Below are 23,870 nucleotides of genomic sequence, written 5' to 3'. Positions count from 1 at the left end.
AAAAATTCTCACCAAGAGGAACAGAAACATGGGAGCAAGTACTCTGGAAGTACTGTGCAGTGAATTAGCTAGGCTGAAGTTACCTTTGGGCACTGATTGAGCCATACTTCATTCATCCTCCTGGCCTAGCAGTCCCTATAAACTTCAGGGGTTAACCTCTGAGTTAGCTAAGAGTATGTTGTGGACCAAATCCAATAGAGATCAATACAGCTTGGCGATAGAGCTGGAGCAGTGAGCTGTTCTTTTTTTAAATTTGCAGCCAGACCACCACATCACTGAATTCAAGAGGACAATGCATAATCATGAAAAAATATTCCAAGCTAGATTTGTATTAGTTCCCTTTTTTTGGCAGCTCCGTTTCTTTAATATTTCAGATGAAAGCTAGGTAGGGAGATTTGTAGTGTACTTCTACCTTTGTGGCAATAGTTTGGAGAAGTCCCTTCACAGGACAATAAAATAATCAAAAGATTATAAAATGTATATTGTATATATTTTTCGTAAAACTACTACTACTTTTTCTATTGAAAAACAAGCTGCACTGTGAAGCAATATTTACTAGGGCTGTAGCAATACACTAATCCCACCAAACGATACGATACACTGTATTTAGCTCATGATACGATATACAGTATATCACGATATTCAGCCAGCAATACGATACGATTTGATACAATACACTTACATCATTTTCTAAAAGATTGTAAAGGGACAGTGTGATTTTGGTGACATCTTGTGAGTGATCCATTGAATTGGACTGAATTAATAAAAACTGAACACAATATATGGCTCTGACTGGACAGCAGAGATGGTAACAAGTCACTTTTTACAAGTCCAGGTCAAGTCTCAAGTCTCTGAGAGAAGCAGCAAGTCCTAATCAACTCTCTTATGGTTTTAACAAATAATAAAATACAGTTGGAGTGCAACCGTATTGTATAATTACACAAAGTCCCAACTAATGACATTTTATAATCTGGTGTAAATAAAGAAAGTCTGCTGCTCCCATTACCTGGAACTAATTACAGACACACCTGAAACTCCAGGTCCTGCTCTCATTGGAGGATTTTAAGACGGGGAGGAAATGGGCAGCGAGCAGAGTAACAGGGGAATTTGAATGGGACTTAATGTATCGATACTTGCGGCCAAAAAAAAACGTGACTTTCTGTGGAATCAAAATATCGATTTATGTCGCAGAATCGATAAAATTCTTCAGCCCTACTATTGGCTACATTTGAAGAAGAAGAAGAAAAATAATTACTTTATTTATCCCGCAACGGGGAAATTGAATTTTTTCACTCTTATTATTAATCATGTTACACACAGGCCCGAAATACACACACATGCACAGACAGGACCTATACATGCAATTAAGGAGAGATGTTAGTGCGAGGGGGCTGCCAGTGACCAGTGCCCCGAGCAATTGGGGGTTCGGTGCCTTGCTCATCAGCACCTCGGTAGTGCCCAGGAGAAGAACTGGCACCTCTCCAGCCACCAGTCCACGCTCCATACATGGTCCACACAGGGACGTGAACCAGCAAAGTCACCTATGGACTGAGCTACTGCCGCCCCTCAATTTGAATGGCGCTTTATGTTCTGAGCCTTGCTCTTTGCAGATTTTTTGTAGATTTTGTTCCCACAAGATTATATAAAAATTAGCTTTACCATGCGGTTATATCAAATAGACTATTTACTTGCTGAATTGACTGCTGAAAACATGCTATATAGGGCCGGGCACTATGGCTATAATCTTCTATCCCAATATAGATAATTTAATGGTAATTTCATAAATAAATAGTCCATATGAAATAAACACATGGTAAAGTCTACTTTTATGTATTTGACAAATTCATGTTTTATTCTCATTTTTGTAAGAAATTGAGTGCAAAATTCACACATTTTCAAATGAATTAATAGATTTTTTTCTTTTCACCAGCTATACTTACTTACTTACTTATGTTTACATGCATGTATACAAATAGTTTGCTGTAAAAACAAAACAGCAATCTTAAAATTATATTCCCTCAAAATAGATTTTCTGAGAAAGTTGAGTTATGTGCTTATAATCAATTCAGACAGTATCATTGTGTATCACAATATTTCAATATATGATTCTATTATGATAAATTATCCTATTTAATTATCACCCGGCTCTACTTTATCGTGATATAGATATCCATGTCTGGGTAAAAGATGTGTGCAATCTCTCCCAAACCCTAGCCCTTCATTTTAACAAGGCCAATAACAAGTCCCTGTGCACAAAGCCAGGTCTTTACAGACATAGTCAATTTTGGAAGAGCCTAACTGCTCTAGCAAAGAGCCCTGACCTCAACCTCATCCAGCACCTTTGGGATGCATTGGTACACAGACTGTGAGCAAGGCCTGATCCCCCAACACCTGTGGCTGTATTAGAGAAAATTCCTAGATCCATCCAGATTTCCAAATTGTGTAGAAATCCTTCCCAGAAGAGTAAGGGCCATTGTAGCAGCATTTGTGATATGTTCAATGAGCGGTGGAATGTTCAGGCGTCTGCATATTTTAGCAATATTTGGTAAGCACAGTGGTTAGTTTAAGTTAAAATACTTATAATTTTCTGAAGCCTATACAAGTGCACAGAGCTGAATACCAGCATCAAAGTGTCTGCAACAAAACATGCAGGCCTTCACAATAGGCAACAATATTCCGTTCCTCTCTTTTATTGTTCCCCAGGAAGCAATAAAAAAAAGCTTTTTCAAAACATTTTTTATTTTTGCAAGCAAGGAGCTTCGAATTGTCCTTTTCTGTTTCTCCTGAGCCTTTTCTTGGAGGCCCTTTTCCACACTCTATTTGATGTGTATTACATAGAACATGAAATATGTTGGCATACATAGTCTACACTTCACCATATGAAACAGATTTTTCTATGAGTACAACACTACATTACGTTTTCAAATATGAGTCAAGCTCAGTGTGAAAATAGATGCTGTTTTGCTTAATGTTACAGTGCGGCTTCTTATTAATTATTTAACTAACTAAGAGATATTCCTGAAGAATGCCCCATCTTATTAATGTGCTTTGAGCATAAATAGAAAGTAGAAATACTTTACAAAGTGCTTCTCTATTGGTATTCCATAGAAAAATAATGAAAAGAAACAGAAGACATGTTTTAGGCAGACTCTATTCCATGCTAATGATCACAGGGTACTGCTTGCATAGTAATTTGTAAATCTATGAAAACTGATACGGGCCAAAAAGTCCTTTGCATAATAAGTATGAAGTCAGCACAGATATGAATGCAGACACATCCACATAATCCTTGATAAGAAAGGCTTTGCTACAATAAAACAAGTTTTTTTTTCTTAAATGTAAATAATGGAAGACGACAAATGTCATTGCTTTATCTTCTACCGCTTAGTACATCACTATTGTCCTCCTCAAGGCAAATATTTTAAATATGTATAACTTTATTGAAAGATTATATGTGTAAGACATTTGCAGTCTATCAGCGAAACATGCCGTTTGAACTCTCTGTTCCCCGTCTAAATAGCACTGAGATAGACTATTAATGATACATGAATGTAATTACATCTCAGAGCATTTTGCCTAATATGCCAAATGAACAGGGAAAGAGAATGATGAGAACACAACAGGGTTTAATTAGCCTCATCCATGAGCAAAAGAGTTTCTATTTTGCAAAGAGGCAGAGCTATTACTTTAACTTGATACAAGTTCAGATGAGTGCAAATAAATTACATCAAATGTATCTTGGCTTCTTGATTTAATAGAGGTCAGAATTGAATGTGTCATCCTGTTGCAGGAAAAAAAAAAGGTGAGTCAGACTGTTTAAGTGGAGTTGACTTGTTGCTGAAGAGATAACTGGTCCAAAGGTTGGACAATAGCCAAAAAGTTACACTCTGCAGTGACAGGGATTGCTCAACTACTCGAATGAAATAAAGGTCTACGTAGGGCGACGGAAGGACAGTTTTAACTACTTTATATTAAAGTAATCTTCCTCTTTCCTCTGTAATGAAGAATTAAATCACAATGGCCAGTAAAGTGGAACCTCATTATCCAAATTTCAAATATCCTAATTGAATGGGCATAATGAATCAAACAGGCTTACATTATGTGATAACACTGAAGAACTATAATATTAACTGTGTGCTATAATATTAAGTTGTCTTTTTCTTGCACCTAGAACCCTCTGCACCAGTCTCCCATCTGAAAAATAGTCCAGTTCACATCAAGGACAGGTCAAACAGTATCAAACCCAACACTGCTTGAGAGAGCACATATATTTGAGATGTTCTTTGACTAAATATTCATCATCTGAACAGCTAGGATGAAGGTGATGCTTGGAAGACCTTCTAAAACTCTAAAACTAGAACATTTATAATCTCAGCAGTCAATACATATAATTGAAGGACCTCTTTGACATCAACAGTTATGTCCCCAGCAGTGGGGAATCACCTCAATGCTGTAGAGCTAGTACCAGGGAAACCCCTCATCATCCATAAAGCTGTGTAGCCACAGGTTAAACAGGTACTATTTACCATGTTATTTTTTTCTGCCTGGTCAGAGTTGGCTGGAAGATTTGGAAAGAGGTGCAGTGTATGTTGGTCGCTCACTCATTTGCTAATGGTGGAGTCTGATGCTTCACTTAGCTAATGTCCTTGGGTGATTTGCATACTTCATAAATTAGTGGGGCTGCTGAACCAAGGCTCAAGGGACAAAGGCAGTCTATAGAGGGATGTAAACCCTTGCGATACCGGTTTTTTTTACAGTTTTTTGGCATTTTTCTGCTGTGCCAAAATAGCAATGTTGAATGTTGAAACCACAATGTTATTAACAACATGAAGCAGAGGGAGACTTATTAGCCAAAAGAGAGAGAGGGGTAACTTCTGTTGAAACTGGAGAAAAGCGCTGTCTGGCAGCAGGGTAAAGCAGTAGAAAAATAGCCTGAATATAGCGTACACTTACACTGAAATGTATTGTTTTAGGTGGGTCTGTTTTTGGCTAAAACACACTGACTATGGATAAGTACCTCATAAAACCACACCTCAAAAAAGTCTAACTAGACTTTTAAGTAATGTAGTCACAAAGGCAATGACAACCATTTATGGCTCCAAAGATGTTTTGCCTCCAATAAAATGCAATAAGGTATCAAAAGATGCAGTATAAGTGGCTGTGTTTACATTAATGCGCATTCAGGACGAACGAGAACAAAACAGTGTGAGATGATAAAATATGAAAAAGACACTATGTGGTCACAGCTTTCCATATTCTTAATACAGCCTGGCATATCTCGAGGGAGGACTTAGAGAGATTCATATATTTTTCATCAGTTCAACCTCCTTTCTCCATACATGTGCACCAACACACACACACACACACACACACACACACACACACACACACACACACACACACACACACACACACACACACACACACACACACACACACACACACACACACACACACACACACACACACACACATGCACGTGCACACACGATAGCAACATTGCCATGCATGAATAATGCCATCCACAAAGAAAGTGATTAGATGACTGCAAATCTAAACCAATTCAGACAGGAGAATAAATATTTAATATCCCACTAAAATGTCTGAATTGGCATCAGACTAAACAATGTACCTCTATAAAGATTAGCCTCTGTGACCAGGCGGATATTGAAAACAGGTCTAAGAGAGAAGGAAAGACAAAAATTGGTCCATTTGATATGCCTAATGAGGTTTTTGTGTTCACAGTAGGGGTGGGCGGTATATCGGTCTCCAGTGTCACATTCTGCCATGATATGTATTTTGCAATACCGTCATTACCGTGAGAACACACACACACACATTCTAGCAGCTATAGGATGCCAGTAGATGTACAGCATTTTGTTAGGAAAACAGACTGACTTGTTAAGGGTTAACCCACGCATGATTGAGAAGGATGAGAAGAATCCGTTGTGTGGTGAAGAGAGAGATAGAGAGAGCGACGGAAAGTCCAGAGTGGAGTAAAGAAGGAGTCAATGCACTGCACGTAGGTCTGAAGGCAGGCAGGGCCAAGGGAAGATTGTCCACTAGTTAATCGATTGTGGATGGCGTCAGATTCCTGGACGGATAAAGAAATTAAAATATACTTTGGCTGCAGTTAATATACCCTGGAGGCCAGCCCAAGTAAAGTCTATAAGTGAGAAACACTCTTGTAGTTCTCAGATTCAGGTTGCTCACCAATAGAGATCACCACGACTCTAAACAGCATGACTCTGAGAGTGAATCACATTGCTTTTCTTAATTAACCTGCATTATGGAGCCAGCTACTTCTCCCAAAACACATGTAGGCCTATAATCTCATGCTCATTCACATTTAGAGCCAATAAACGTGCTTTCCTAATATGTTCCCTTCCATTGTCAATACAGTGAAAACATTTCAAAATCCCTTTCAATTTTGTAATACACTAATATAATGCAGTCACCACATAAAAGAAAACCATGATATAAACTTCAGGTCATAACACCCATCCCCTAAAATCTTGGCCCGTGCATCTTTTTCACTGGTTGATTAGAAAATGAATTTCTTGGACTTCTCCCCATCTAATGTCCTGCTGCCAAGAACTCCCTTTCAAGTACTATGCAACTGTAATTGATATATTTTCTCAGAATTACATCAATGAAAGGTTAGACTTGTAACTTCCTATAAAAATAATAATAATAATAAGATAGTGTGCAAACTCTGCCTTTGATGCTGATAGCTCCCTCTGTAAAGATAGATGACAAAAATGATAGACAGAGAGAATGAGTGAGATGAATGGGATGAGTTTAGGCAGCCTGTGTATATAAAAATACAATGTAGTGTAATTATGTTAATATTATGTTGTTGTTTTTTTCCGGGGGGGGGGGGGGGGGGGGGTCTGAGATAGTGACCTACAGAAAACAAAGCAAAAGGTTGATTGTCTACAATAGCTGGTGCTACTATGAATGCATATGCTATCATTAAAGCCATCTGAAAATTATGGTAAACTGATGAAGGACAGTGCTCTGGAACACCCACTCTGAATAATAAAGGCCTGTGCACAAAGTTTTTGTGTTTTTTTCTGTACTGTGACGGGGGTTGTCTTGTATGGGTACAAACCTTCAGCAGTAGACTTTCATTCCTTCAGCTGGTCATTATGCTATCCTTTTATAATATATCCAAATTAGACTGTCTGCCTGTACCAAAGTACAGCTTGTCATCAAATGATTGAGTATTGAAATGTATTTGTGTGTACTTAAGTTCAATATGCTAATTGAAACATTCCTTATAAATACTTACAGAACGTGAAATAGGTTAAGAAATAGCTCGTACATTTCTTGGTGAATAAATGAATTCAAAAGACGGCAACAACCAGACTTTGCATAGCTTGAATATTAAATTCTTCGGCTGATGAATTGACATGGCTGAGTCTAAGCTATGCAAAAAAACAAACAAAAAAAAAACATTGTTAGCTCAGTATTGAGAAGAAAGTTCAAATGCTGTGTCATTTTAATGTGTAACTTTAAAAACCTGAATGCTAATCACTGACTGGCAAGTTGCTTATGAAGACCTGAGACTTGACTTGAACCTGCCCCAGTAGACTGAAATAATGTCCTGTCTCTAAATAGATTAAGGAAAGAAATAAAAAGCTCTGCAATATAATAGAGTTTACAGTGCAGCTTTGATATATAGGATTAAGTTATTCTGCCTTTAAAACACATTTGAATTGTGATTCCTCTCCAAAGACACAATAGAATGAAACACTGGTGCTTTCGGGAACAACAAACATGCAAAAAGCTGGCTTGCATTAGTGAGTCTGACGTTATTTTTTCTTTAATTAGTATTATCAGAAAGCAAGGCTGGGTTGATTACTCTGACCCCTGCGCTCGTTTAACCGTCTGAGAAATGTGTTATTTCTCGCCTCCTATTCGACGAATGACAGCTGAATTATCGCTTAGCCCACTGAGAGACAGCTCAGTCAGACATGTCAAAATAACCATGCAAGCCCCGGCCCGCTCTGTCTGATTTCACACTATACTTGCTCTATTGCTTAGTAAGGCAAGGAGCAATTTCATTACAGATCTCTCTCTCTCTCTTTCTACTCACTGATGTCCTTAACCAATGACACCCGTTCATTCACTGCCCTATTTTCATGGACCTGGGGTTTTCGTTGCTGATGCATTTAGGGTGAAGAGCCTCTCCTCTAGGGCCCAGCCGTGGCTCACACACCTGGGAGTCTGCCCCACTATTACGCATGCTATTTGCACAAATTGCTCCATTTGTGTTTGAATATGAAATGCATTTTCCCAGATATGACTAGAGATTGTATCTATCCCCTTAGAGAGCAGCTGAAATGTGAGGGATATTTTATCCTTCAGTGCAATTGCCTCCTCATCTCATCTTTGCCATTAGCTGTAAGAGAAGTTTGAGGACTTTTATGTGTGAGATTGCATGGAAAATTGATGCTGCGTAAGTGATAGAAAAAACGAAATCCCTAAATACCATGAAAGAGCACACAGAGCATTCAATTTAAAGGCATGACTGGAAAATACAGCTGCTGCGTTTCTTGGCTTAAATGAAGACCGAATAGCTTGTCTTTAATCTTTAGTGTTAAGATATTGGCTCTTAATTGGGATACAAACATGGGCAATTAATCTGTGTAACTGTAACATATTTATTTTGAGGTAATGAGGTCGATGATGATAAATATTCATGGTACCGTATCTGTGTATATCCGCCTTTATGTTTGAGAATAAATACTGAAAATGTCTTAATTTAAAAAAACAAGTGAAACAATTACATATAGAAACAAAAACAGAGAATTACAGAGATTGCTCAAAATGGAACTGGGTGATAGTGTATTATTATTTTGTTATTGACTTGAAGTGAAATGTCATAATATGATATTTACTTGTTATGACAAAGTTTGGTTGTCCAAATTATTGAGCCCAAGCTAATTAAGAGTCACCAAAGAAGTTATTGCTTCTTTCTGATGTTCTACATTAAAGATTAATGCCGCTTATTGCACGGGACATCGTTATATTATTTTAGATGTGATTTGGGATATTTTTACCATATAATATGACATGCCTTGTTAACAAGCCATATCTATGTTATGATGTGGTCCTCAACCAATTCGTCCCAGTCGTTTGCAGTCTTTTTTACACCTTTTCGTTAGCATCGCAGAGATCTTCCCTGGAATATCCCAGCCTTCCTGCCCCATACATGTGCTTTACATACATTTGTGCTCATGGTTATTTTCAGTCAGTTTAAACAACTGAAGTTAGTAATGAACAAGTGTGTTTATAAACTATTTGGGTTTAGATGTGTATATCAATACTAGCTTTTCTGAGGGAAAAAAGTGATAATCCCTGCTACTTTGTTAATCACACAGCTGAGTGCTATATTAAAAAAGTGCATTGTTACATAATATGTAAGAAAAACCCAAGAAGGTTAATAATCATTCAGGGCTGACAGAGTGGAGATGCATTGTAGTTACTTTAGTTGTGGCAGTAAAATTAGATATGATGAAGGAGGGCAAAACTAAACTTTTCACATGAACTCCACCCTGGACTCTGACATGCAATACTTTGCTTACCACAGCTGTTTGATCTGCTTGAAACAAAAGATCATGCAGATCTCAAATGTATCTACTCCACAATGAAACAGCTGGTTTTGTTTGGCCACAAATACTGTAAAGCCTCAAGGCAACAATATAAATGGCAGCTGCTACTGTAATACTATGATAAACTGTGAGTACAGTAAGTCTCTAGTATTAAAACAAACTTGGATCGATGACATAAAAGAATGATAGATACACTTCTAATGGAAAAATGCAGTGTGATTTAAAGCTCAAGGCACATAATTGAATATGATTTCAACTCAAATTCTACCCATTACTTGGATAGGAATTTAACTGTATTACCTTTAATCGAGCATATAAAACGGTTACACTGACCAGCAGCTACGCACTGATGAAATAAACTGTTCCAACTGTGAAAACATGACAGTCAATTGCAGTTCAATTGAAATTTGGGCATTAAAATGAATGCCTCACCTGAAACGCCAAGAGTTTCCAACCAAACTTCAAGCCCAAACAGGTCAGCTTCATCTAGTCCAAGAACCAGAGCTAGGAGACAGTCAGTTATCATCTTTATAAAAATGTACTGAAACAAACTTAAGCTAGACCTTTTTGAAGAAGTTTGACCTCTCTGGCCAAGTGGGGGTTTTAATTAGAGGGAAAACCTGATAGTATGAGATGATTTGACACCCTGACATTGTAATTTATCTTGTGATGCTGACGATATAGCATACAATGACCTACGACCTTTGACCCGGCTTCCCATTCCATCAGACCCCATGACCCGATCAAATTACATATTCATGATTCTAGTCAACTTTTTGGACACTGGCGCAAACCTCGGCTAAGTATGAGGAAAAAAAGAGCTGCAAAAACCCCTTCTTGTTATTTTTTCTATTATTACAACTGCTGTACTGCTTCCTCTCCCTGTAGCTGGCTGCCCGAGCCATTTTACATTTAAATTAGTTGAATAATGAATTATTCAGTGATTTAATTCCAAAGAAAGTGGCAAATATTTTTTGAAAACAAGCAACCCACCTGCATAGCCACGGGTGCCATCTCTCCACTGACTTGTTTTTAAATTACATCCAGGATAGGATTCTCATTAATCTTCATGCATTTCAAAAGGCTTCAGGGATCATAAGAGATGTTAAAAATAGATTTCTGTATATATGGTATGACAATGATCAGACAATCCTGGGAGTCTATGAGTTTATTTCTGGAGGCTCTTCTCCATGGGATATGGGTATACAGTAGTTTGTTGAGATCACAATGTCTGTCACAGCAGCTTCAGTGCTTTTATGTGCTGTCTTGTCACTGACAAAAAGGGAGTGGATGTGGACAAAGAGCTTCAGTGAAATCTCAAATTGCATATTGAATTCTAAAAGCACACCCTCAAAGGCAGAATCCTGGCAGTGTCTGCTCTCTCATGCTGCCAAAACCCAGACAATGGTAATTGCTTGTCATATTTAGGAAAATTATGTAGGAAATACAATGTCAGTTGAAAATATTTTTTCAAATTCAGAGCCCATTTGATTCATTTTCATCTCACTCTGCCTTGGCAAGGCCCACTGCTGTGATCACGGTGTCCATTCCTCACTGACTGATTGCTTTTTATGCTGTCACGTTCATTTCATTGTAGCCCCAAGTTGTATGCCACACGCCCAATAATCTTAAATTCAATTGTCATTTGAAGATCTTTCTTCCGAACTGATAAATCATCCATTTCAAAACAGTGATACAACTCTTACAGACTGCTGAAAAGCACAATATGAATTGAAAATACAACTCACTGATGGGGCTTAAAAGGCACTATGATACACGATAGGTCTTTCTGGGAAATCGGCCATCCTTGTTACACAGCAAGCTTTCTCCGCTGCATTTTGCCTTTTGTTATGTCTCACCCTCTCTGTGAGTGTGCTGATACCTAAGGCTAAGTGTTATTTACATTTTTTTCTTGATAAATAATCTGGTGGAGGAGTTTCCAGTGGCACATCCAGAATCTGAAGTATCATATGTCCATTCACAAATAGGCTTGACACTGGCAGTTCGCTCTGAGCCTGAAAGTTCATTCCTGACCTTGGAAATAGCATTATAGACATATGAAATGCATGGGTCACATCCAGACCGGAGACCATCATTGCTCTTGGGTCACAATTAAGTCACAACTACAGACACTGAGCAGTTTTCCAGATGGTCAAAGAGAGTGTGACAACAGATAGAAGCAGCAAGCATGGACAAGACTGCACGGACAGGGGCAGAACCAGGGGCACAGAAAGAGGCTGGAGAAAGGGCAGACACAAAAGCGGAAAAACATGGGACTGACATCAGTGACCCAGCTCAAAAGGTCAATAAACAAATATGATTTTATACAGGTTATAAATGCTGAAATAATCCACCTGTTGGGAGAGAACTGGGCACTCTGTACTATTAATAAAAGCTGAAGCTAGAAAGAGCATTGAATGTGATTTTGAACAGTACGTTAAGAAAAATAACACTGCGGATGCAATACAAGACGGCACTAATTAGCCATTCTCTACTGTGTATATTATATGTCTGCAGCAGGTATTTAGATTTCCCTGTTACCCATAATATCATTATGGAAGCATTATTGACTTGTTTTATCTGTAGTATAGAGATACAATAGTTTTTTTGGCGTCTTTGTGTGTGACAAATGGCTTGATGGCACAGTGAGTGGACAGGCCTTTGGCTGTAATTAAGTTGCATCACTATCAGGCCTTTTATAATGATACAATGGTTGTTTATTAGTTAATTGATCCTATCTTGACCTCTCTCTATATGAATGATTTTGTTGTCCGCTGTCAAGCTGCTTATTATTCTGTAGTGAACCATATGTTTTGAATGTGCTATAGAAATAAACTTAACAGTAAAAAATAACTTGTTTTTGATTCCAGAGGCAACTTCTCAATTTACTTTGAGTAAAACTTTAGATTAGTTATATTAGATTCCAGGATGCATTGTTACATGTAATGATCTCTAAATTAGGCAGCTGCAGAAGACAACTGCAGACCAGTTACTAAGTGCAAAAAACCTGCACTTTTGTTGGTATAGTTACTGTTGCCCTTCCCCTGAGCATCCTAGCCCAACAATCAATCTTTAATTTACTTTCTGCCTGATTGCAACTGTCCCCTCAGTTGACCAACTGCCTGCTGATTTTACAGTCCACATGGTGGCCTGCAGTGCTTGAGCTACCATGCCAACCATTTATGGTTCAGGTTCATACTCGCTGGTGTGTAATGCTAATGCAACAGAGGAGCAGAGGGTGTCTTTATTCAAGTTCAGTTAAAAAAACAAAAACAAACTCAAACTCAAACTCTTACACAAGTAAATAACCTATTTAACAATAAATGGAATCCAAGTACAAAATGAGTACTTCAGCTTTAAGACTAATCCATCCATCCATCAGGAGGGGCACCTTTGTATATTTTATAAATGTGTGTCAGGTGTCTCTGATCTGATTCTCTCCTGCTTGTTCCTGGCAATAATGCCCCTGACTTGGCAGTAATGATAGGAATCCCTTTGAATGCGAAACCGTTTCCTCATAGTCCTTCTGCCACCTTTGTGAAAAATTTCTGGGGTAGTGACAATTGAACACAATCCACAATCCTTTTTATGCCCTCATTTTTTAATATTAACTCTGATCATATTTGTCTTTTTTTTTCTCCCAACGACGACAATATATCTTCAGGCTGCAGTAACAAAAAAATTAAACTACATTAGGAACAATCAGGAACACATGACAAGTCAACAGCATTCTCTCATAAACAAATATTTTGATAGATAATACAGTATACACTTAAGAATGGCATTGATAACATCTGACGTATATGAGAGTATTTAAGACTGTATGTGCTTACTCAGTCATAGAAATGTGACCAGACAGCAGCTTATTAATATTTCCACTTCCCTGCTGATATGCAAATACACCTTGCCCCTTGCAAAGTGCTACTGAAGACCTTGCTGCTTGAGATCCCAATCACAATAACTTAAACTCCAGCAGGCAAACTGTACATAAAATGTGTGTGTGTGTGTGTGTGTGTGTGTGTGTGTGTGTGTGTGTGTGTGTGTGTGTGTGTGTGTGTGTGTGTGTGTGTGTGTGTGTGTGTGTGTGTGTGTGTTTGTGTGTGTGTGTGTTCACGCACAAAGGCATATACTGCTACAGTATGTGTTACCATTTGTTGGTGAAGCTTTTCCCTTCAACGCACACATGGAAGTAGCATGAGTGTGTATGTGTGTGCTAGAGGTAGGGAAGAGGGCAGGTACAGGAGCAGAGAGACAGAGCACCAGGGAAAGAAAGAGCTGAGCGCAGAGGCATGTAATCTGAATTCAAAAGCAATCATTTTTTGTTCTCAGCTCATAAAGCCGTCTTCTGTTGATGGGTAAGGCAGTAAAAATCATGGGGATGAAGGTAAAGAATGGATCTGAAAGGGTTTGCAGTGATGCTTGCACTCACAGCAACAGATGGTATCATCTAGGAGTTGACCTCAAGTGAGTTGTACATAAAGCATAAGGCCAAATTATAGATAATTACAGCAATTAGATTACACAAAATGGCCAAGGCACCATTTGCCTGTCCATTTAGGGAAATCATTATATTAGGGAAAAATCCTTAAACAAAGCAGACAAGAAATAAATATTCAATTTGACTGAGAATCCAGAATAAAGTGCAATTTGTAGTACACAAAAGATGTGTTAATTAATTGATAAACAGAAAATTAATCAGTTGGACAAAACAAGTCACTGAGGATGTCACACTGCTTTGCAGGAAACTGAAAAGCAGTTTTTTTTTTTTTTAATTTTAGTGACTAAAGGATTAAGCAATGAATCAAAAAGAAACAATTAATTGTTAATGAAAGTAATCATTAGTTGCAGCCCTATCAACACGAGATTTAGATCTTGGCATGGCCAGCTGTTGGCATAGGCAGTATAGGCAAATGGTTGGGGTGCCAGGGTAATGAAGGGACACACAACAACTGAGAGAGTGACAGAAAAAGAAAAAATGCAATATTCTTTATGAGGACACCATAACTCAAACAGCAATTATGTTTTGGAAGGCTGTACAAATCCACAGATTAGAGATAGAAAAGTGTAAAAAGTCAACCTGAGGAAGAACTCTTCTCCTCTGTCTTAAGAGTATGTAACAGCTGTCGAATTAGCAGTGTTTTGCTGTGCCGAATAGAAAAAATGTCATAATGTAGTGGTATATCTCAGGCTCACTAAAGAGCAAAGGTCTTCACCGGCTTATTCTTCTGGTATGTCTTTCTCCATATAACCTCTGTCTGTTTCCCGTCTCTGTGTTTGCACTTCAGCATGTGTATGCCCCAGTCAGAGTAAAGTGTTATTCAGAGTGCCACTGTCAGTCCTTCTTAGTCCCTGGAGAGGCTGTGTGCCCTCCCTAAGCCCTTCAGCCGTATCTGCAGCACGCTCAACATGGAGCTTACACTGCTGCTACTATTCCCTTTGTCTTTCAGAATTTTGGGCCAGAATTATCACCGCGTGAAACTTGACTGCCTGTGAATTAGATCAATGAAAATGGACCAACATTCCTGGTCCAATCAAATGTGGGTTCATGACTATGGGAAAATTGTGAGATTTATGGTGCAAATCATAACATTACTTGAAGGAATTCTAATGTTGTATCCACGTCTATAAAAAGGTGGTTTGATTTTTAGCAAAGCCTGTTTCACTTAACTATTTTGATTAAGTTCTCAATGACTCAATGAACTTGTCGCTTGGTAATCTTTATTGCTCTACAGCTTAATGAAATCACATTTCACAGAGATTTACGATGTGACTAAGATAGTGACTTACAACTTTCAGCGGTGAAAATTGTTCTTTTTACACATTCTAATTATGCAGGATGTCTCTAGGTGAGTAATTTACATGACAGTATCTTACATATGAGAGCTCCCTAAACTGGTGGAGATCTGAGACCTTGTGTGTATGAAGTGTGAATATAGAATAGAGAGCATGCATGAGCACCAAGCTCTTTGATACACAGCATGCACAAGACTGATTAACAATATCAGAGAGGGAGAGAGAAAAAAGTACATGAAGTGATTAAAGTTAACATTTAGACCTACAGCAAGCATAATATATTGCTTCACGTTCCAGCGTTGTTTTTTTAATTTACGTTGCTTCTGTAACTGATAAATCCATGACGGAGAAAATGTAAATGTGGGTGAGTTTTGTTTCTCACCTAGTGATTTAATGATTTTCTTCTCAACCTTGAATACATTTAGAGGTGATAGCATTTCCACTTCCACCGTACCTTATACAGTATCATCCCTCAGACACTATCCATTCTCCAACTATACATCTGCTCTGTAATCTTGTTTCCACATCACCTCTCCCCTTACACCGTCTAAAAAAACTGCAAACCTTTGGAAGTACCACTTTGAGAGTATGTGGTATACAACTCCCTCGTATGGGATATAGGGAGAAATGATTGGGAGTATCAGTAATGTATTCAAGGACCAGTGTTGCCAAAAGTTTGACTGTTTGCGTGTTGCTTGTATATAGCACATGTACTAAAGAAAAGGTTTAATGAATTAATGCAGCCTAGCAGTCATGAAGTAAATACACTTTCCAGAGTTAGAAAGTTAGAATACTGCCTATGGATAATTGTCAACTTGGCAAGAACCTCCATTAACTTTTCTTAAAAGAAAAAATAATCTATTTCAGTCCAAAAGGAGGCATTTAAATGAGTTTCTTCTCAGTATTTGGTAATTAATGAGTATAGCTGATGCCAATGCAAGTTCATTTGTGGTACATGTTTGAATTGGCTGAAGGTTTCGGATGATCTCACGGCTTCGCATTAAAGGGCTGCTTTACAGTTGGAATTGGAATTGGACCATCTTAACTATAAATGTGGTGTATGAATCAGGTGGGAATGGGTTGCTGCTTTGACTTTGTGAGTCATTAACTTGTTTTCATGCATGGGTGTGGTTTGTGTGGTAAGGTCAGGTTGCAGATATGGATGTTCATTGGTTTGTAGAGTTTTCTATCAGGCAGTCCAGTTACAGTTGTTGGTATACATGTGTTGTCATTGGAAACACTTAAAAAACAGGGTCAAAAGATGCATATAAAAAAGCTTGTGCTGCCCACACAACACCTTTATATTTAAATTCACAGGTTTGTTCACATTTTTTATGTTTACTTTGGAAATGGCAGGTGAATGTCTGCAGTATGGCAGCAGCGGGCAGTGTTAGGCACATTACTTTTTGAAAGTAATTAGTTCCAGTTACTTGTTACTTCTCCCAAAAAGTAACTGAATGAATTACTGAGTTACAAATTATAAAAGTAACTAGTTACTATGGAAAGTAACTATTGCGTTACTTTCAAGTACATTTTTAAATGCTCAAATGTGTCAAAGAATGTGGGTCCCACCTTCACCCATCTTTAACGGAACTTAAAATACATGTGCCTGTTCATTTATTTATGATAAATCTGAATATTATAATGTAATGGACACTTATACACATGGACACTACAATAAATAATTAACAGAAACAGTGTATACAAATTTGAACTATTTTTAATGTCGCTGTGGGACAAAGTGAGACTAGTCTCCGACCAAATTTCAAATATTATTGTAGATATAATAATTACTATCTTGATATAATGCATCATTAAAAATAACAATAGATATTTTGGAACTTTTGATATTTATTACATTGAGAGAAGTCACAATGGAATTGCATGAAAAACCAATGTGCAGAAGCACGGGCATTACAGGGCATAATGTGCATTTCACGTATACATCTGTTCCTTTTATTTCATGTATGGAAAAGTAATAACTTTACTTCCAGCTCATGAAGGCTACTTTGGGATTACCTGGGCTTGCTATTCCTGTTGTTGTTCCTTGTCTCAGGCCTCGTCCACACGAAAACAGACTATACGAAAAAAACATGAATGCTTTCGATTCTGTGTCAACATCACCAGTCCAGCTCTACCTATGATTGGCTTACCATTACTATCTAGTTGATATGATGAAAACAGCTTCAATGAGCTAATAATTATATAATCGCGCCCCATTTTTTGGCAGCAACAGTAACGGCGTTATAAGAGAAATCATTAGATTCCTCGGTACTGAAAAATGTAACGCCGGTACTTTTTAACGGTGTTATTCCCATCACTGGCAGCAAGAAAAAAAAAATATATATTTGTCACCTACCGTAAGTGTGCTTTCTCGAGGTACTGCAACGAAAAAACTGTTGACAATAAACCGCAAACTGCAAAAAAGGCCCATTAATCTTTCCAAGTTTTTATATTTGAAAAAACTTTCCTTCAGTCGAGAAAATCCATTTGAAAACCAGTGACATCCCAATGTGAGGTCTGTTGACTTCACATTAAATCTATAAATATTCTCATCTCGCTTTGTGTTGACAGTGAAATAGACAGGTAATATATGTAAATGTCAATATGGCAATAGGTCACAGCATGCTAAACAAAAGACAATTTAAATATCTGATTTGATTGAGTAATTAAGTCACGAGATGACTTTCAAGCGAACATCTTTCTCTGCCCCCTCCCTCATTCCTCCTTCTCTGAGCTTCCTCCACTCTCATTGCCTTTTCCTCCTCCCAGCTTCCTCCCCAGCTATTTGCTGCTTATTAGAGAGTCTCTCTGTCAACCTTGTCCCATCTAATTCTCACCCAATTACAATCTAAATGAACCACAGGACTGCTTAACTTGCTTTGCCTCTTCCCATTGTTTAATTTGTGACGGTAACAAACTCTGATTAGGCCTCAGCAAAGGTTCATAAATTAAACACTCAAGGCCGAATTAATCACCATTCACTGGGAAGATGAATGGGCGATAGGCAATTTTTCCATATGCATCCCACTTACAACAATAACATCACTGTGAAAAGAAGAACTCTCAATGACAGTGGCCACTTATTTTCCAGGCTGTGGCATTTTGAGCAGGGATGGCTGTGCATCACTCGCCACTAAAATGTCACTTACTGAGAGTTTCTCTGTCTGTACTAGCTTAAAACTTTCAAATCCAATGTTTGCACTAAAGCAGTTTTACACAAGTAGCATCTGTGTTGCAGAGGTAAAACTGGGACAATTTGATAAATGGCATTGTCTCAGTGTGAGGAGTATAGTCGCCACGATAAAAAGGTTGGCCACAGAGGTAGATAAAAAATAAATACATACTATAGGGTAAACTAAAAAACTGACAAATTTAAAGAGGCAGAAGCAACCTGCCAATATCAGTAAATCACACAATCCCAAAGAGATACACTGATCATTATCCAAGGAAAAGGAGCAAAACAAGAAAATAAATGCAATTGCCTGATTTTGACAGTGGATTAGTTTAGCATACAAACAGGCAGCAGATAATTAGTCTCAAGAGGGAAATCAGCACACACTCAGTAGGGGGGGGGGGGGGGGGGGGGGGGCTCACAATATTAAAGCGGCTGTTTTCAAATGACAGGGCAGAAACACTACAGGCCTAACTGTCAGCTGGTGGATATTTTAACCCTCCCCTTACTCCTGCATCATTTTTCATAATGTGTCTATTATGGATGCACAGATTTATCTGCAGATCTTTGCTATAGGCTGATATTTGCCATGTTGACTGCCACCAGACTATGAGCAAATCTTTTTTGCAGTCAGAATAGGACTAAAGTTCACTTTGACTGCAAAAAAGATGGTCAGACAGCGGAGCACCTTCTCACACAGACTGGTCCAGCTCCGCTGTCGAAGGGACTGATACAGGAAATCTTTCCTGCCACATGCCATCACGCTGTACAATAACAGTTAAACTGTTCAGAACAATACAATCGGAAGCACCTTGTGTTTTTTCTCACAATCTGTCCACTGCACCTTAGATTATTACATGTTTACATTTGCACTACAATTAGTCCGCTTATTTATACATTTTATTTTTAGGTATCTTTTATATTGTATTACTGCTCTGATGTGTTTGTGTGTGATGCTGTTGTTACACGGCAATTTCCCAGCTTGGGATCAATAAAGTATTTCTATTCTATTCTAATAAGTTGCTACTGCAGCTGCGGAGAAGAGGCCACTGGCTGGACATGACGCTGGAATGATGTAAGAGGTCAAAGCATGCAGTGCGCACATGTGGTTTGTTTACAGTGAAAAAAACATGTTGGCCGTGTTGGAGTAATAACACAAGGTGATGGAGTTCATCGCACTTTCTCTGTTGTTCAATATGTGCAGTTTCTTTATTTACAACGTTGTGGCCACACATATTCATGAGCTAACATAACTGGATAGACATGGAGCTTGGATGCTGCTTTCCCTGTGAGTATGCCTAGCCTCACGGCACAATGAAATGGAAACGATTTTAACTCCATAAAAGCAGTGTTATACTACCGGGATAATATCATATTTTATGGTGTTTGTGGTGGATTTTACATTTACAGTTAATTTATGTTTCACTAAATGTTTTTTTTACTGAAAAATTGTTGTTGTTGATTATGTAACATTTAGCACTGGACTCGAATATTCAACTATTTGTTTATTGTAACGTCAAATGTCTGAGTCCCATTATGACCGAGCAGTCTGATATGTGTAGAGGTCTGTAGCAGCCTGGTTGTGAATTTAAGATCATTCATCTGTCACTCTAGATGGTGACAGAAAATGAGACTCTCCACCCTTGACAGCAATCAACAGGCTCTAGAGAGGCACCTAAGCCCAATTAATTTGGTTCAATGATCATCCGTAGATGGATGGTTATACAAGGGCAGTTTCCCCATACTGTATAGAAAAAACTTCATATTCACAGCACAGGAGAAATCCCACACAGACACAGGGAGGAACAAAACATTCAGCACCAAACAAACCCAAGTGGATTGCAGGGCATTACAACTGTGCACAAATTCCGGAAAAAATGACTTGGACTTTAAGCTCTCGAGACAAATATTAAAACTACAATTACGCCTTATGGTTGGATGCTTCCACTGACCAGTCAAGTTGCAATTTACATCTAAACTGTTCAGACTTACATAAAATATGTATTAAAGAAAAAAAAAAAAAAAGGTATTTTCTGACAAAACATGGATACTTCACACACATCTTAAATCCGGCAGCACAGAAGAGCTACACAATCACCACAGTTTCAAAATTAGTGTCATCAATTCTGTTGCCGACCAAATGTCTCCCCTTCTGTTCCTGAGCTCTGGCGCTGAATAATGGACAGAAATGCGTTTTTGCAGAATATTATGATGTCAAAGTAAAGCTGACATAGTAAACCTAGGCATTTGTGTGAAATGTTGTCATAATTAGTGTAGGAATCTTTGAGTTATAGTTCAATGTGTTTTGTGAGGTCACAGTGACCTGGAAGATTCCTGGAGGTCACAGTGACCATTCAAAAGACTATAACAAACAATCCTATAAAATAATGCCTTTTGGCTCACGGCTGTCATCAGCGCAAAGGCATAATAACATGGGTCTAGTGTCCGTAAATCCAAAGCCATGGCCTCGAATCCATTGTTTTCCTCCTGTGGTGCTCTGATAAACTTTCTGTGACTGCATGCTGACTATGTTCTCTGCCAACCCATGCTTATATGCTACTGTACAACAAAGGTTACTGAAAAACGTTTCCGGCTTATAGAGATGCAATGTATTTTGATCTTTTTGCATTTGCTCCGAGTGCAGAGCTACCTTTCTCTTTGTTTTTATCAGAGCCATCCCCATCAATGCTGGTGTCCATTCCTTTTCTACATTCATATATGTCAGCATCAACATCAGTGAGGAGAGGCAAGGAGTCATAGAAACATCTCACATTGCATTTCCCATCAGGATGTGCGTTACTGCAGATGAATTCTAAGAGGCAGGAGAGGAAAGCATGCAAAAGAAGCTAGAAAAGCAATGCTCACTTAGAAAGCTACGTGTCTGCACATAATACAATGTTCAAAAGAAATCAACCAACAGACATCCAGAGGAAAAAACAGAAAAGAAAGTCTGCACTAGATGCTGTTGACTAAACATGAAGAAAATAAATCCTATGGGTAATGTTTAGGTTGAACAGAAGCAGGCACAGAGAACTCTGCAAGCAGAGAAACACTTTACTGTGGAGATGAAGACAACACAGCATAATGGGCCTAATGCTTACAGAGGAAGTCACTTGTCAAATAGGAAGCAGTCAGCCCTGGAAATATTGCTGTTACAGTAACTTGCACAGAAACCACTCAATCTCACTGTCATGCACTAAAATAAAGAAAATTACACAAAACAGCAGTCAGAAAAATCATGTGAATTCTTAGGCCATATATAACATGCAGTGTAAAAAAAAAAAAAGACTTAATATCTTCATGAGTGATGCCAATGCAGCTACATGACTACACCTTTCACAACAACTCAAACTGATATCAGTTAAAGTGATAGATGGAAAAGCCACCACAAGTAAAAAACAAACAAAGGATGTACTGTAACAACACTGCTGGTTGCCATAGATGAAATGTAGCTGTCAAGACCATCTTCTTTGCAACAACATGTATCTGTACCAACCAAGGGCTTAATCTGTCTTCTGACACCCTTACTCTGTTATTGCATTGACAACAATATCTCTAGGATTGCTGAAATTCAGTTTTATCATAACCTGTAGTGGGCATTCACATACACCTGGAGCTTAAATAAAAATACAAGAAAGAAATCACACGGCTCGCGCTATGACCTTACTGCAGCAAAGCGAAAATATTTTTTCAGTACATTTATATATTCTTAACTCAATAGAGACGGATACAAAAAAGTATCCAAACACACAGCGAGAGTAACTCAGTGGCAAAAATTAAAAGATTAAAAGGTTTAAACTTCACCTTGGTGCAGACCACTCGTTGATAAAACTTCTGCAAGGCACTAAACATAAGGGTTGCTCACGAGAAGCAAATGCATGCAAACATCGCTGAGAACAAGTTACTACAAAACTGCAATGTGCAAACAAACTGCTTTAGTGGTTGTTTTGATACCACACTACTTGGTAGAATATTAGTTAGGGCTGGGTATTGTCAGAAAATTTTTGATACTGGATCCTGAATAAGTCTCATCTGTGATAAACATATAGTATTTTTCCTGCAAGCCTCTATAACATGTTATATCAGACAACCAATAATTAGCATTATTAGATCTTGGTACAAGCATGCTGCATGATTATTGGCTCATTGACACCAACAGCATTTACACTTGAGATTTTGAAATTTGGTACTGAATGACAATTTTGTTGCTCGATACCATGGAGGTAATGTGGTTGGTGACTTAAAGTTCAGTACCCAGCCATTATAGTAGTGTAATCATTTGAATTTCATTTTATTGATTGATTTGATTGTTTTTTCAACTTAGCAGTTAACTACGAGCAGATTAGCTATTGATTGTAAAATGTTAGTTGGTTAAAAATCGGTAAAAGTTTTCCACTTAAGCAGTAGTATAGCGCAGTGCTGTCGAAAACGACTGCTACATAGCGCCCCTCCTCAGCTCCCCCCTATTGAACAAATATGGTCACTTCTGGCTCAAAAATACCAAGATGGTGATGGTCAAATGCCAAACTTTTGGCCTCAAAAGGGTAGTCCACAAACAAATGGGTTACGGCACTGAGTCTATGTCCATCATTTTTTACAGTCAGTGGTTGAGAGTCAAGACTCTGACTGACCTTCTTTATAGGGCATATAAACTGTCCGACCAATCACTGCAGTGTAAAACATTCTGAGGCCCAAGTCATACGAACATTACTTAATCATTTCTGACAGGGGACTGAAGATGGTTGACAACGAAATGATGATTTACCTAACAAATATATTTTTCAACTTATAGAAGGGTTGTCACTTGGAATGAGAGATTTCAGGTGCTTCTACTTTTTGTCTGTTGAGATGGAGAAGATTGGCAGGACACGGTGGAGTTGGCTCACACTATATTAATGAAAATCATTTCAAAAACTCTACTACTACACTACACTATTTTATCTCAGGTGGTGTTGAATGCAGCAGAATAGAATAATGCCTGCCAGTCCCACAAATGATTTGTAGATAATCTTTTGGCATCCACTGACAACTGATATCCTTTCAAAATAAATTTGACACGCTTTCAAACATTCCCTCTGAGTAGAGCAATACAAGTGAAGCATTACCAAGTGGGATTTGTCATATTGTCAGAGTTATATCATCATCATCAGAGGTCTTCTCCATAACAGGCTGCACGGTCCATATTACAAGAGCCATTTCGATTTTGAATTACCTCCCAGTAGCATTTCCCAGCAATCAGAAACTAAAGTGCATGCCAGAATAACAGCAATAGAAGAAAATTT

General features: G+C 38.2%; 1 protein-coding gene across 1 annotated transcript in view; it reads right to left on the bottom strand.

The window, feature by feature from the left end:
• fstl4 (follistatin-like 4) overlaps positions 1 to 23,870 on the bottom strand; it is a gene marked incomplete at both ends in the record, with an annotated part of 174,305 nt that overhangs the window by 137,558 nt on the left and 12,877 nt on the right. The gene's annotated exons all lie outside the window — the stretch shown is intronic.

Source organism: Echiichthys vipera (genome assembly GCF_963691815.1).
Source record: "Echiichthys vipera genome assembly, chromosome: 14".
Classification (NCBI taxonomy): Eukaryota; Metazoa; Chordata; class Actinopteri; order Perciformes; family Trachinidae; genus Echiichthys; species Echiichthys vipera.
The sequence above is the reverse complement of the archived record's forward strand: the minus strand, read 5'-3'. Positions and strand labels throughout refer to the sequence as shown.